This window comes from Anomaloglossus baeobatrachus, chromosome 7 (assembly GCF_048569485.1).
Source record: "Anomaloglossus baeobatrachus isolate aAnoBae1 chromosome 7, aAnoBae1.hap1, whole genome shotgun sequence".
In the NCBI taxonomy this organism is placed as follows: Eukaryota; Metazoa; Chordata; class Amphibia; order Anura; family Aromobatidae; genus Anomaloglossus; species Anomaloglossus baeobatrachus.
Genome location: NC_134359.1, coordinates 217,409,144 through 217,425,118, shown reverse-complemented (window position 1 = coordinate 217,425,118; position 15,975 = coordinate 217,409,144).

Below are 15,975 nucleotides of genomic sequence, written 5' to 3'. Positions count from 1 at the left end.
GATGTCATAAGGTCGATGATGTCATAATGGGTCGATGATGTCATAATGGGTCGATGATGTCATAATGGGTCGATGATGTCATAATGGTCGATGATGTCATAATGGGTCGATGATGTCATAATGGGTCGATGATGTCATAATGGTCGATGATGTCATAATGGGTCGATGATATCATAATGGTCGATGATGTCATAATGGGTCGATGATGTCATAATGGGTCGATGATGTCATTATGACCGATGATGTCATAATGGGTCGATGATGTCATAATGGGTCGATGATGTCATAATGGGTCGATGATGTCATAATGGGTCGATGATGTCATAATGGTCGATGATGTCATAATGGTCGATGATGTCATAACGGGTCGATGATGTCATAACGGGTCGATGATGTCATAACGGGTCGATGATGTCATAACGGGTCGATGATGTCATTATGGTCGATGATGTCATAATGGGTCGATGATGTCATAATGGGTCGATGATGTCATAATGGTCGATGATGTCATAATGGTCGATGATGTCATAATGGGTCGATGATGTCATAATGGTCGATGATGTCATAATCGGTCGATGATGTCATAAGGTCGATGATGTCATAATGGGTCGATGATGTCATAATGGGTCGATGATGTCATAATGGGTCGATGATGTCATAATGGTCGATGATGTCATAATGGGTCGATGATGTCATAATGGGTCGATGATGTCATAATGGTCGATGATGTCATAATGGGTCGATGATATCATAATGGTCGATGATGTCATAATGGGTCGATGATGTCATAATGGGTCGATGATGTCATTATGACCGATGATGTCATAATGGGTCGATGATGTCATAATGGGTCGATGATGTCATAATGGGTCGATGATGTCATAATGGGTCGATGATGTCATAATGGTCGATGATGTCATAATGGTCGATGATGTCATAATGGGTCGATGATGTCATAATGGGTCGATGATGTCATAATGGGTCGCTGATGTCATAATGGTCGATGATGTCATAATGGGTCGATGATGTCATAATGGTCGATGATGTCATAATGGGTCGATGATGTCATAATGGGTCGATGATGTCATAATGGTCGATGATGTCATAATGGGTCGATGATATCATAATGGTCGATGATGTCATAATGGGTCGATGATGTCATAATGGGTCGATGATGTCATTATGACCGATGATGTCATAATGGGTCGATGATGTCATAATGGGTCGATGATGTCATAATGGGTCGATGATGTCATAATGGGTCGATGATGTCATAATGGTCGATGATGTCATAATGGTCGATGATGTCATAATGGGTCGATGATGTCATAATGGTCGATGATGTCATAATCGGTCGATGATGTCATAAGGTCGATGATGTCATAATGGGTCGATGATGTCATAATGGGTCGATGATGTCATAATGGTCGATGATGTCATAATGGGTCGATGATGTCATAATGGGTCGATGATGTCATAATGGTCGATGATGTCATAATGGGTCGATGATATCATAATGGTCGATGATGTCATAATGGGTCGATGATGTCATAATGGGTCGATGATGTCATTATGACCGATGATGTCATAATGGGTCGATGATGTCATAATGGGTCGATGATGTCATAATGGGTCGATGATGTCATAATGGGTCGATGATGTCATAATGGTCGATGATGTCATAATGGTCGATGATGTCATAATGGGTCGATGATGTCATAATGGGTTGATGATGTCATAATGGGTCGCTGATGTCATAATGGTCGATGATGTCATAATGGGTCGATGATGTCATAATGGTCGATGATGTCATAATGGTCGATGATGTCATAATGGGTCGATGATGTCATAATTGTCGATGATGTCATAATGGTCGATGATGTCATAATGGGTCAATGATGTCATAATGGGTCGATGATGTCATAATGGGTCGATGATGTTATAATGACCGATGATGTCATAATGGGTCGATGATGTCATAATGGGTCGATGATGTCATAATGGGTCGATGATGTCATAATGGGTCGATGATGTCATAATGGTCGATGATGTCATAATGGTCGATTATGTCATAATGGGTCGATGATGTCATAATGGTCGATGATGTCATAATCGGTCGATGATGTCATAAGGTCGATGATGTCATAATGGGTCGATGATGTCATAATGGGTCGATGATGTCATAATGGGTCAATGATGTCATAATGGTCGATGATGTCATTATGGGTCGATGATGTCATAATGGGTCGATGATGTCATAATGGGTCGATGATGTCATAATGGTCGATGATGTCATAATGGGTCGATGATATCATAATGGTCGATGATGTCATAATGGGTCGATGATGTCATAATGGGTCGATGATGTCATAATGACCGATGATGTCATAATGGGTCGATGATGTCATAATGGGTCGATGATTTCATAATGGGTCGATGACGTCATAATGGGTCGATGATGTCATAATGGGTCGATGATGTCATAATGGGTCGATGATGTCATAATGGTCGATGATGTCATAATGGGTCGATGATGTCATAATGGGTCGGTGATGTCATATGGGTCGATGATGTCATAATGGGTCAGTGATGTCATAATGGTCGATGTCATAATGGGTCGATGATGTCATAATGGGTCGATGATGTCATAATGGTCGATGATGTCATAATGGGTCGATGATGTCATAATGGGTCGATGATGTCGATGATGTCATAATGGGTCGATGATGTCATAATGGGTTGATGATGTCATAATGGGTCGATGATGTCATAATGGTCGATGATGTCATAATGGTCGATGATGTCATAATGGTCGATGATGTCATAATGGGTCGATGATGTCATAATGGGTCGATGATGTCATAATGCGTCGATGATGTCATAATGGGTCGATGATGTTATAATGGGTCAATGATGTCATAATGGGTCGATGATGTCCTAATGGGTCGATGATGTCATAATGGTCGATGATGTCATAATGGGTCGATGATGTCATAATGGTCGATGATGTCATAATGGGTCGATGATGTCATAATGGTCGATGATGTCATAATGGGTCGATGATGTCATAATGGGTCGATGATGTCATAATGGGTCGATGATCTCATAATGGATCGATGATGTCATAATGGTCGATGATGTCATTATCGGTCGATGATGTCATAATGGTCGATGATGTCATAATGGGTCGATGATGTCATAATGGTCAATGATGTCATAATCGGTCGATGATGTCATAATGGTCGATGATGTCATAATGGTCGATGATGTCATAACGGGTCGATGATGTCATAACGGGTCGATGATGTCATAACGGGTCGATGATGTCATCATGGTCGATGATGTCATAATGGGTCGATGATGTCATAATGGCCGATGATGTCAAAATGGGTCGATGATGTCATAATGGTCGATGATGTCATAATGGTCGATGATGTCATAATAGGTCGATGATGTCATAATGGTCGATGATGTCATAATGGGTCGATGATGTCATAATGGGTCGATGATGTCATAATGGGTCGATGATGTCATTATGGTCGATGATGTCATAATGGGTCGATGATGTCATAATGGCCGATGATGTCAAAATGGGTCGATGATGATGATGTCATAATGGTCGATGATGTCATAATGGTCGATGATGTCATAATGGTCGATGATGTCATAATGGGTCGATGATGTCATAATGGTCGATGATGTCATAATGGGTCGATGATGTCATAATGGTCGATGATGTCATAAAGGGTCGATGATGTCATAATGGGTCGATTATGTCATAATGGGTCGATGATGTCATAATGGGTCGATGATGTCATTATGGGTCGATGATGTCATAATGGGTCTATGATGTCATAATGGGTCGATGATGTCATAATGGTCGATGATGTCATAATGGGTAGATGATGTCATAATGGGTCGATGATGTCATAATGGTCGATGATGTCATAATGGGTCGATGATGTCATAATGGGTCGATGATGTCATAATGACCGATGATGTCATAATGGGTCGATGATGTCATAATGGGTCGATGATTTCATAATGGGTCGATGATGTCATAATGGGTCGATGATGTCATAATGGGTCGATGATGTCATAATGGGTCGATGATGTCATAATGGTCGATGATGTCATAATGGGTCGATGATGTCATAATGGGTCGATGATGTCATAATGGTCGATGATGTCATAATGGGTCGATGATGTCATAATGGTCGATGATGTCATAATGGTCGATGATGTCATATGGGTCGATGATGTCATAATGGGTCGCTGATGTCATAATGGCCGATGATGTCATAATGGGTTGATGATGTCATAATGGGTCGATGATGTCATAATGGGTCGATGATGTCATAATGGGTCGATGATGTCATAATGGTCGATGATGTCATAATGGGTCGATGATGTCATAATGGGTCGATGATGTCATAATGACCGATGATGTCATAATGGGTCGATGATGTCATAATGGGTCGATGATGTCATAATGGGTCGATGATGTCATAATGGTCGATGATGTCATAATCGGTCGATGATGTCATAATGGTCGATGATGTCATAATGGTCGATGATGTCATAACGGGTCGATGATGTCATAACGGGTCGATGATGTCATAACGGGTCGATGATGTCATAACGGGTCGATGATGTCATAACGGGTCGATGATGTCATCATGGTCGATGATGTCATAATGGGTCGATGATGTCATAATGGCCGATGATGTCAAAATGGGTCGATGATGTCATAATGGTCGATGATGTCATAATGGTCGATGATGTCATAATAGGTCGATGATGTCATAATGGTCGATGATGTCATAATGGGTCGATGATGTCATAATGGGTCGATGATGTCATAATGGTCGATGATGTCATTATGGGTCGATGATGTCATAATGGTCGATGATGTCATAATGGTCGATGATGTCATAATGGTCGATGATGTCATAACGGGTCGATGATGTCATAACGGGTCGATGATGTCATAACGGGTCGATGATGTCATAACGGGTCGATGATGTCATTATGGTCGATGATGTCATAATGGGTCGATGATGTCATAATGGGTCGATGATGTCATAATGGTCGATGATGTCATAATGGTCGATGATGTCATAATGGGTCGATGATGTCATAATGGTCGATGATGTCATAATCGGTCGATGATGTCATAAGGTCGATGATGTCATAATGGGTCGATGATGTCATAATGGGTCGATGATGTCATAATGGGTCGATGATGTCATAATGGTCGATGATGTCATAATGGGTCGATTATGTCATAATGGGTCGATGATGTCATAATGGTCGATGATGTCATAATGGGTCGATGATATCATAATGGTCGATGATGTCATAATGGGTCGATGATGTCATAATGGGTCGATGATGTCATTATGACCGATGATGTCATAATGGGTCGATGATGTCATAATGGGTCGATGATGTCATAATGGGTCGATGATGTCATAATGGGTCGATGATGTCATAATGGTCGATGATGTCATAATGGTCGATGATGTCATAATGGGTCGATGATGTCATAATGGGTCGATGATGTCATAATGGGTCGCTGATGTCATAATGGTCGATGATGTCATAATGGGTCGATGATGTCATAATGGTCGATGATGTCATAATGGTCGATGATGTCATAATGGGTCGATGATGTCATAATTGTCGATGATGTCATAATGGTCGATGATGTCATAATGGGTCAATGATGTCATAATGGGTCGATGATGTCATAATGGGTCGATGATGTTATAATGACCGATGATGTCATAATGGGTCGATGATGTCATAATGGGTCGATGATGTCATAATGGGTCGATGATGTCATAATAGGTCGATGATGTCATAATGGTCGATGATGTCATAATGGTCGATGATGTCATAATGGGTCGATGATGTCATAATGGTCGATGATGTCATAATCGGTCGATGATGTCATAAGGTCGATGATGTCATAATGGGTCGATGATGTCATAATGGGTCGATGATGTCATAATGGGTCAATGATGTCATAATGGTCGATGATGTCATTATGGGTCGATGATGTCATAATGGGTCGATGATGTCATAATGGGTCGATGATGTCATAATGGTCGATGATGTCATAATGGTCGATGATGTCATAATGGGTCGATGATGTCATAATGGTCGATGATGTCATAATCGGTCGATGATGTCATAAGGTCGATGATGTCATAATGGGTCGATGATGTCATAATGGGTCGATGATGTCATAATGGGTCAATGATGTCATAATGGTCGATGATGTCATTATGGGTCGATGATGTCATAATGGGTCGATGATGTCATAATGGGTCGATGATATCATAATGGTCGATGATGTCATAATGGGTCGATGATATCATAATGGTCGATGATGTCATAATGGGTCGATGATGTCATAATGGGTCGATGATGTCATAATGACCGATGATGTCATAATGGGTCGATGATGTCATAATGGGTCGATGATTTCATAATGGGTCGATGACGTCATAATGGGTCGATGATGTCATAATGGGTCGATGATGTCATAATGGGTCGATGATGTCATAATGGTCGATGATGTCATAATGGGTCGATGATGTCATAATGGGTCGGTGATGTCATATGGGTCGATGATGTCATAATGGGTCAGTGATGTCATAATGGTCGATGTCATAATGGGTCGATGATGTCATAATGGGTCGATGATGTCATAATGGTCGATGATGTCATAATGGGTCGATGATGTCATAATGGGTCGATGATGTCGATGATGTCATAATGGGTCGATGATGTCATAATGGGTTGATGATGTCATAATGGGTCGATGATGTCATAATGGTCGATGATGTCATAATGGGTCGATGATGTCATAATGGGTCGATGATGTCATAATGCGTCGATGATGTCATAATGGGTCGATGATGTTATAATGGGTCAATGATGTCATAATGGGTCGATGATGTCCTAATGGGTCGATGATGTCATAATGGTCGATGATGTCATAATGGGTCGATGATGTCATAATGGTCGATGATGTCATAATGGGTCGATGATGTCATAATGGTCGATGATGTCATAATGGGTCGATGATGTCATAATGGGTCGATGATGTCATAATGGGTCGATGATCTCATAATGGATCGATGATGTCATAATGGTCGATGATGTCATTATCGGTCGATGATGTCATAATGGTCGATGATGTCATAATGGGTCGATGATGTCATAATGGTCAATGATGTCATAATCGGTCGATGATGTCATAATGGTCGATGATGTCATAATGGTCGATGATGTCATAACGGGTCGATGATGTCATAACGGGTCGATGATGTCATAACGGGTCGATGATGTCATAACGGGTCGATGATGTCATCATGGTCGATGATGTCATAATGGTTCGATGATGTCATAATGGCCGATGATGTCAAAATGGGTCGATGATGTCATAATGGTCGATGATGTCATAATGGTCGATGATGTCATAATAGGTCGATGATGTCATAATGGTCGATGATGTCATAATGGGTCGATGATGTCATAATGGGTCGATGATGTCATAATGGGTCGATGATGTCATTATGGTCGATGATGTCATAATGGGTCGATGATGTCATAATGGCCGATGATGTCAAAATGGGTCGATGATGATGATGTCATAATGGTCGATGATGTCATAATGGTCGATGATGTCATAATGGTCGATGATGTCATAATGGGTCGATGATGTCATAATGTTCGATGATGTCATAATGGGTCGATGATGTCATAATGGTCGATGATGTCATAAAGGGTCGATGATGTCATAATGGGTCGATTATGTCATAATGGGTCGATGATGTCATAATGGGTCGATGATGTCATTATGGGTCGATGATGTCATAATGGGTCGATGATGTCATAATGGGTCGATGATGTCATAATGGTCGATGATGTCATAATGGGTAGATGATGTCATAATGGGTCGATGATGTCATAATGGTCGATGATGTCATAATGGGTCGATGATGTCATAATGGGTCGATGATGTCATAATGACCGATGATGTCATAATGGGTCGATGATGTCATAATGGGTCGATGATTTCATAATGGGTCGATGATGTCATAATGGGTCGATGATGTCATAATGGGTCGATGATGTCATAATGGGTCGATGATGTCATAATGGTCGATGATGTCATAATGGGTCGATGATGTCATAATGGGTCGATGATGTCATAATGGTCGATGATGTCATAATGGGTCGATGATGTCATAATGGTCGATGATGTCATAATGGTCGATGATGTCATATGGGTCGATGATGTCATAATGGGTCGCTGATGTCATAATGGCCGATGATGTCATAATGGGTTGATGATGTCATAATGGGTCGATGATGTCATAATGGGTCGATGATGTCATAATGGGTCGATGATGTCATAATGGTCGATGATGTCATAATGGGTCGATGATGTCATAATGGGTCGATGATGTCATAATGACCGATGATGTCATAATGGGTCGATGATGTCATAATGGGTCGATGATGTCATAATGGGTCGATGATGTCATAATGGTCGATGATGTCATAATCGGTCGATGATGTCATAATGGTCGATGATGTCATAATGGTCGATGATGTCATAACGGGTCGATGATGTCATAACGGGTCGATGATGTCATAACGGGTCGATGATGTCATAACGGGTCGATGATGTCATAACGGGTCGATGATGTCATCATGGTCGATGATGTCATAATGGGTCGATGATGTCATAATGGCCGATGATGTCAAAATGGGTCGATGATGTCATAATGGTCGATGATGTCATAATGGTCGATGATGTCATAATAGGTCGATGATGTCATAATGGTCGATGATGTCATAATGGGTCGATGATGTCATAATGGGTCGATGATGTCATAATGGTCGATGATGTCATTATGGGTCGATGATGTCATAATGGTCGATGATGTCATAATGGTCGATGATGTCATAATGGTCGATGATGTCATAACGGGTCGATGATGTCATAACGGGTCGATGATGTCATAACGGGTCGATGATGTCATAACGGGTCGATGATGTCATTATGGTCGATGATGTCATAATGGGTCGATGATGTCATAATGGGTCGATGATGTCATAATGGTCGATGATGTCATAATGGTCGATGATGTCATAATGGGTCGATGATGTCATAATGGTCGATGATGTCATAATCGGTCGATGATGTCATAAGGTCGATGATGTCATAATGGGTCGATGATGTCATAATGGGTCGATGATGTCATAATGGGTCGATGATGTCATAATGGTCGATGATGTCATAATGGGTCGATGATGTCATAATGGGTCGATGATGTCATAATGGTCGATGATGTCATAATGGGTCGATGATATCATAATGGTCGATGATGTCATAATGGGTCGATGATGTCATAATGGGTCGATGATGTCATTATGACCGATGATGTCATAATGGGTCGATGATGTCATAATGGGTCGATGATGTCATAATGGGTCGATGATGTCATAATGGGTCGATGATGTCATAATGGTCGATGATGTCATAATGGTCGATGATGTCATAATGGGTCGATGATGTCATAATGGGTCGATGATGTCATAATGGTCGATGATGTCATAATGGGTCGATGATGTCATAATGGTCGATGATGTCATAATGGTCGATGATGTCATAATGGGTCGATGATGTCATAATTGTCGATGATGTCATAATAGTCGATGATGTCATAATGGGTCAATGATGTCATAATGGGTCGATGATGTTATAATGACCGATGATGTCATAATGGGTCGATGATGTCATAATGGGTCGATGATGTCATAATGGGTCGATGATGTCATAATAGGTCGATGATGTCATAATGGTCGATGATGTCATAATGGTCGATGATGTCATAATGGGTCGATGATGTCATAATGGTCGATGATGTCATAATCGGTCGATGATGTCATAAGGTCGATGATGTCATAATGGGTCGATGATGTCATAATGGGTCGATGATGTCATAATGGGTCAATGATGTCATAATGGTCGATGATGTCATTATGGGTCGATGATGTCATAATGGGTCGATGATGTCATAATGGTCGATGATGTCATAATGGGTCGATGATATCATAATGGTCGATGATGTCATAATGGGTCGATGATGTCAAAATGGGTCGATGATGTCATAATGACCGATGATGTCATAATGGGTCGATGATGTCATAATGGGTCGATGATTTCATAATGGGTCGATGATGTCATAATGGGTCGATGATGTCATAATGGGTCGATGATGTCATAATGGGTCGATGATGTCATAATGGTCGATGATGTCATAATGGGTCGATGATGTCATAATGGGTCGGTGATGTCATATGGGTCGATGATGTCATAATGGGTCACTGATGTCATAATGGTCGATGTCATAATGGGTCGATGATGTCATAATGGGTCGATGATGTCATAATGGTCGATGATGTCATAATGGGTCGATGATGTCATAATGGGTCGATGATGTCGATGATGTCATAATGGGTCGATGATGTCATAATGGGTTGATGATGTCATAATGGTCGATGATGTCATAATGGTCGATGATGTCATAATGGTCGATGATGTCATAATGGGTCGATGATGTCATAATGGTCGATGATGTCATAATCGGTCGATGATGTCATAAGGTCGATGATGTCATAATGGGTCGATGATGTCATAATGGGTCGATGATGTCATAATGGGTCGATGATGTCATAATGGTCGATGATGTCATAATGGGTCGATGATGTCATAATGGGTCGATGATGTCATAATGGTCGATGATGTCATAATGGGTCGATGATATCATAATGGTCGATGATGTCATAATGGGTCGATGATGTCATAATGGGTCGATGATGTCATTATGACCGATGATGTCATAATGGGTCGATGATGTCATAATGGGTCGATGATGTCATAATGGGTCGATGATGTCATAATGGGTCGATGATGTCATAATGGTCGATGATGTCATAATGGTCGATGATGTCATAATGGGTCGATGATGTCATAATGGGTCGATGATGTCATAATGGTCGATGATGTCATAATGGGTCGATGATGTCATAATGGTCGATGATGTCATAATGGTCGATGATGTCATAATGGGTCGATGATGTCATAATTGTCGATGATGTCATAATAGTCGATGATGTCATAATGGGTCAATGATGTCATAATGGGTCGATGATGTTATAATGACCGATGATGTCATAATGGGTCGATGATGTCATAATGGGTCGATGATGTCATAATGGGTCGATGATGTCATAATAGGTCGATGATGTCATAATGGTCGATGATGTCATAATGGTCGATGATGTCATAATGGGTCGATGATGTCATAATGGTCGATGATGTCATAATCGGTCGATGATGTCATAAGGTCGATGATGTCATAATGGGTCGATGATGTCATAATGGGTCGATGATGTCATAATGGGTCAATGATGTCATAATGGTCGATGATGTCATTATGGGTCGATGATGTCATAATGGGTCGATGATGTCATAATGGTCGATGATGTCATAATGGGTCGATGATATCATAATGGTCGATGATGTCATAATGGGTCGATGATGTCAAAATGGGTCGATGATGTCATAATGACCGATGATGTCATAATGGGTCGATGATGTCATAATGGGTCGATGATTTCATAATGGGTCGATGATGTCATAATGGGTCGATGATGTCATAATGGGTCGATGATGTCATAATGGGTCGATGATGTCATAATGGTCGATGATGTCATAATGGGTCGATGATGTCATAATGGGTCGGTGATGTCATATGGGTCGATGATGTCATAATGGGTCACTGATGTCATAATGGTCGATGTCATAATGGGTCGATGATGTCATAATGGGTCGATGATGTCATAATGGTCGATGATGTCATAATGGGTCGATGATGTCATAATGGGTCGATGATGTCGATGATGTCATAATGGGTCGATGATGTCATAATGGGTTGATGATGTCATAATGGGTCGATGATGTCATAATGGTCGATGATGTCATAATGGTCGATGATGTCATAATGGTCGATGATGTCATAATGGGTCGATGATGTCATAATGGGTCGATGATGTCATAATGCGTCGATGATGTCATAATGGGTCGATGATGTTATAATGGGTCGATGATGTCATAATGGGTCGATGATGTCATAATGACCGATGATGTCATAATGGGTCGATGATGTCATAATGGGTCGATGATGTCATAATGGGTCGATGATGTCATAACGGGTCGATGATGTCATAATGGGTCGATGATGTCATAATGGTCGATGATGTCATAATGGGTCGATGATGTCATAATGGTCGATGATGTCATAATGGTCGATGATGTCATTATGGGTCGATGATGTCATAATGGTCGATGATGTCATAATGGTCGATGATGTCATAATAGGTCGATGATGTCATAATGGTCGATGATGTCATAATGGGTCGATGATGTCATAATGGGTCGATGATGTCATAATGGGTCGATGATGTCATTATGGTCGATGATGTCATAATGGGTCGATGATGTCATAATGACCGATGATGTCATAATGGGTCGATGATGTCATAATGGGTCGATGATGTCATAATGGGTCGATGATGTCATAATGGGTCGATGATGTCATAATGGGTCGATGATGTCATAATGGGTCGATGATGTCATAATGGTCGATGATGTCATAATGGGTCGATGATGTCATAATGGGTCGATGATGTCATAATGGTCGATGATGTCATAATGGTCGATGATGTCATAATGGTCGATGATGTCATATGGGTCGATGATGTCATAATGGGTCGCTGATGTCATAATGGCCGATGATGTCATAATGGGTTGATGATGTCATAATGGGTCGATGATGTCATAATGGGTCGATGATGTCATAATGGGTCGATGATGTCATAATGGTCGATGATGTCATAATGGGTCGATGATGTCATAATGGGTCGATGATGTCATAATGACCGATGATGTCATAATGGGTCGATGATGTCATAATGGGTCGATGATGTCATAATGGTCGATGATGTCATAATGGTCGATGATGTCATAATGGGTCGATGATGTCATAATGGGTCGATGATGTCATAATGGTCGATGATGTCATAATCGGTCGATGATGTCATAATGGTCGATGATGTCATAATGGTCGATGATGTCATAACGGGTCGATGATGTCATAACGGGTCGATGATGTCATAACGGGTCGATGATGTCATAACGGGTCGATGATGTCATCATGGTCGATGATGTCATAATGGGTCGATGATGTCATAATGGCCGATGATGTCAAAATGGGTCGATGATGTCATAATGGTCGATGATGTCATAATGGTCGATGATGTCATAATAGGTCGATGATGTCATAATGGTCGATGATGTCATAATGGGTCGATGATGTCATAATGGGTCGATGATGTCATAATGGGTCGATGATGTCATAATGGTCGATGATGTTATAATGACCGATGATGTCATAATGGGTCGATGATGTCATAATGGGTCGATGATGTCATAATGGGTCGATGATGTCATAATGGGTCAATGATGTCATAATGGTCGATGATGTCATAATGGTCGATGATGTCATAATGGGTCGATGATGTCATAATGGTCGATGATGTCATAATCGGTCGATGATGTCATAAGGTCGATGATGTCATAATGGGTCGATGATGTCATAATGGGTCGATGATGTCATAATGGGTCAATGATGTCATAATGGTCGATGATGTCATTATGGGTCGATGATGTCATAATGGGTCGATGATGTCATAATGGGTCGATGATGTCATAATGGTCGATGATGTCATAATGGGTCGATGATATTATAATGGTCGATGATGTCATAATGGGTCGATTATGTCATAATGGGTCGATGATGTCATAATGACCGATGATGTCATAATGGGTCGATGATGTCATAATGGGTCGATGATTTCATAATGGGTCGATGATGTCATAATGGGTCGATGATGTCATAATGGGTCGATGATGTCATAATGGTCGATGATGTCATAATGGGTCGATGATGTCATAATGGGTCGGTGATGTCATATGGGTCGATGATGTCATAATGGGTCACTGATGTCATAATGGTCGATGTCATAATGGGTCGATGATGTCATAATGGGTCGATGATGTCATAATGGTCGATGATGTCATAATGGGTCGATGATGTCATAATGGGTCGATGATGTCGATGATGTCATAATGGGTCGATGATGTCATAATGGGTTGATGATGTCATAATGGGTCGATGATGTCATAATGGTCGATGATGTCATAATGGTCGATGATGTCATAATGGTCGATGATGTCATAATGGGTCGATGATGTCATAATGGGTCGATGATGCCATAATGCGTCGATGATGTCATAATGGGTCGATGATGTTATAATGGGTCGATGATGTCATAATGGGTCGATGATGTCCTAATGGGTCGATGATGTCATAATGGTCGATGATGTCATAATGGGTCGATGATGTCATAATGGTCGATGATGTCATAATGGGTCGATGATGTCATAATGGTCGATGATGTCATAATGGGTCGATGATGTCATAATGGGTCGATGATGTCATAATGGGTCGATGATCTCATAATGGATCGATGATGTCATAATGGTCGATGATGTCATTATCGGTCGATGATGTCATAATGGTCGATGATGTCATAATGGGTCAATGATGTCATAATGGTCAATGATGTCATAATCGGTCGATGATGTCATAATGGTCGATGATGTCATAACGGGTCGATGATGTCATAACGGGTCGATGATGTCATAACGGGTCGATGATGTCATAACGGGTCGATGATGTCATCATGGTCGATGATGTCATAATGGGTCGATGATGTCATAATGGCCGATGATGTCAAAATGGGTCGATGATGTCATAATGGTCGATGATGTCATAATGGTCGATGATGTCATAATAGGTCGATGATGTCATAATGGTCGATGATGTCATAATGGGTCGATGATGTCATAATGGGTCGATGATGTCATAATGGGTCGATGATGTCATTATGGTCGATGATGTCATAATGGGTCGATGATGTCATAATGGGTCGATTATGTCATAATGGGTCGATGATGTCATAATGGGTCGATGATGTCATTATGGGTCGATGATGTCATAATGGGTCGATGATGTCATAATGGGTCGATGATGTCATAATGGTCGATGATGTCATAATGGGTAGATGATGTCATAATGGGTCGATGATGTCATAATGGTCGATGATGTCATAATGGGTCGATGATGTCATAATGGGTCGATGATGTCATAATGACCGATGATGTCATAATGGGTCGATGATGTCATAATGGGTCGATGATTTCATAATGGGTCGATGATGTCATAATGGGTCGATGATGTCATAATGGGTCGATGATGTCATAATGGTCGATGATGTCATAATGGGTCGATGATGTCATAATGGGTCGATGATGTCATAATGGTCGATGATGTCATAATGGGTCGATGATGTCATAATGGTCGATGATGTCATAATGGTCGATGATGTCATATGGGTCGATGATGTCATAATGGGTCGCTGATGTCATAATGGCCGATGATGTCATAATGGGTTGATGATGTCATAATAAGTCGATGATGTCATAATGGGTCGATGATGTCATAATGGGTCGATGATGTCATAATGGTCGATGATGTCATAATGGGTCGATGATGTCATAATGGGTCGATGATGTCATAATGACCGATGATGTCATAATGGGTCGATGATGTCATAATGGGTCGATGATGTCATAATGGTCGATGATGTCATAATGGTCGATGATGTCATAATGGGTCGATGATGTCATAATGGGTCGATGATGTCATAATGGTCGATGATGTCATAATCGGTCGATGATGTCATAATGGTCGATGATGTCAT